At 40.5% G+C, this 2,255-nt stretch overlaps 1 protein-coding gene across 1 annotated transcript in view; it reads left to right on the forward strand.

Annotated features, from left to right (window-relative positions):
• The first annotated feature begins 267 nt into the window (after positions 1–267).
• INO80D (INO80 complex subunit D) overlaps positions 268–2,255 on the forward strand; it is a 66,361-nt gene continuing 64,373 nt past the window's right edge. Inside the window, exon 1 of the mRNA XM_023536284.1 lies at positions 268–2,116. The gene's annotated coding sequence lies outside the window, so the exon portion shown is untranslated. The remainder of the gene's footprint in view (positions 2,117–2,255) is intronic.

Below are 2,255 nucleotides of genomic sequence, written 5' to 3' on the forward strand. Positions count from 1 at the left end.
AATTTCTCGAAAAATTCAAAGCCTATCTATAAAGTCATGACATATATAAGGAACAAGTTCGAAAACACGTTTTTCAAGTCCAGTAGAGTTCTCCGTTAAGGGAACTAATTTCCTTGTTATAACCAGCATGTTTGATCTCCAAATGTTTTTTAAAAATTGTAAATAGCACATAACTTCACAACTTAAGTTTCGAAGATGGTAAGAATTTTACTTTAATTTTTTCTAAAGAGGAAAAAAAACCCACAAAAAGAAAATCTACACTATTTAAGTACTGTATTCAAATTCAGACGATAAAAATGTGGGTCAGAATAAATATAATATCTGATCTTGCTTTAACATTATGGGAATTTCTAAATTCGAAAGTTCAAAAAATAAACATTTTGAAGTGGAGTTATCAGTTCTTTTCAAAATGCTCTGTAATAAATTTTAAATGAAAGAAATTCAATATTCTACTGATTTAAGGCACCAGTATTACAAATTAATTCCCACTTGGTTAGCCAACATGTGTCAGAAAAATAATTTCCTAAGATTCAATTCATCATTCCTGCAGAACATACAAAAAGATCCTCTGGTCATGTTCTAGTATTCTCTTTCTCACAAAAACTAAAAATATCTTGCAATTTATTCTCCTTCAGTAAGAGTTCTACGGGAATCGGTGCAAGTGGGCACCTTTCTCACCTCTGTGCTACCTCAGCACTGTGTAACTTTGATCCCATTTATCTACTAAGATTTGCTCATTAAAAAAGATTAATGCCATCCACTGTAATATACTAAAAAGTACTTTTTACAGGCTGGCAGCACACTGGAAGTTCTGAACCAACCACATTTCAACCCTAACAAAACGACGTATTTCTCAATTCTGTGACACAACGAAGTGGACAGCAACATGTGTAACGCACCAAAGATCTAAAACTTAAAAAACCTAAATAAATTAAATGCCCAGACAGAAAATTCTTAATAAGCCATCTTACTTAAAATTGAAAGCTGTCCTTAAAATCTATTTCCAGTTTTACAGTAACGTTTCTTCGTGAGCAGACCACAACAGAATTAGGATTATTTCCAGAAACGTGGTCAGTTATACCTAAGTTGTATTTTACTCCCCCAGTGATCTCTGCGCCTTTATTTGCGCTGTGAAAAATAAACAGCTGTATCATGTCTTTCTGGGCCATCAATAGGTTTTATTTACATTGTTTTGAGAAAAGGAGACAAAAAGACATCCCTTTATAATTGTCTTTCAGCAATCTGTTTTGAGAGAAATGTGTAACACACAATTTTATACATAATATAAGGAAACATAAATATCTATATATACAAAAACAGACATATAAACAGACAAAGATAAAGTGGCTGTGAAGTCTCTTAAAGTATAAATTTATAAATTGACCGCCTGACACATAACTTAGGTCTGTAATGGAGAAAAATCATTGAGTGCAAAAAACCACGAAAACACCACTGTCACTAACAGAGAAAAAATTAAATAGAAAACAAAAAACAATAATCACCGGAAAACCTGGGTCTTGTAAAGAATTTTTTCCATCAGAAGATGCAGAAACATTTTTCCCCCTGATGCAAATGAAAACGTTTCTCAAGCACCCCCAGCTTCTTCCCTGCTTTTTCCCCCAGGCGCCGGTGTAGACGGCCGGTGTGGACTTTTTTCCAAAGATGAGAAGTAGAAATTTGTACTTTATCGGGAGCGGGTGCACTTTTCCCCCTCGCCCCCCTTTCCTCTGCCTCCAAGATGGTAGGAAAGTTGTCGTTTCGGAGGGCAGAGGAGCGGCTCTCTGGTGTTATGTCCTCGCAGTGCCTGTAGTGGTGCTGTAGGAGGCTGCTGCCTCTTCTTGTGCAGCCCCGGCAGCCCTGCCTTCTTGGCTGGAGAGTATATTCAGGGATTTCCCCTTAATAATCACCGACCCTGGGAGCACTTTTTAGTTTCCAAAATAAAAATATGATCCTCACCCCTCTTGCCTGACAGGGAAAGGCTCTCGCTGGAGCCCAGGGGGGAGCAGTAGCAGCGGCAGCCGAGCTTCCTAGTCCATTGCCAGCGCCTCTCACTCTGATCTGTCAGCCCAGCCGAGGGAAAAGGGGGGAAGGAGAAAAAAAAAAAAGCAGCTGAAAGGTAAGCAGAGGCGGCCCCAGGCCCGGCCCACATCCCCGGGCTCCCGTAGGGCGGCGGGCTGGGCCGCGCAGGCAGGGCGGGCGGCGAGCGCGCTTACGTGAGGCCGGGGATTTGCCGGCCCGCGCCAGGCCCGGGAATG

This window comes from Pteropus vampyrus, unplaced genomic scaffold (genome assembly GCF_000151845.1).
Source record: "Pteropus vampyrus isolate Shadow unplaced genomic scaffold, Pvam_2.0 Scaffold152, whole genome shotgun sequence".
In the NCBI taxonomy this organism is placed as follows: domain Eukaryota; kingdom Metazoa; phylum Chordata; class Mammalia; order Chiroptera; family Pteropodidae; genus Pteropus; species Pteropus vampyrus.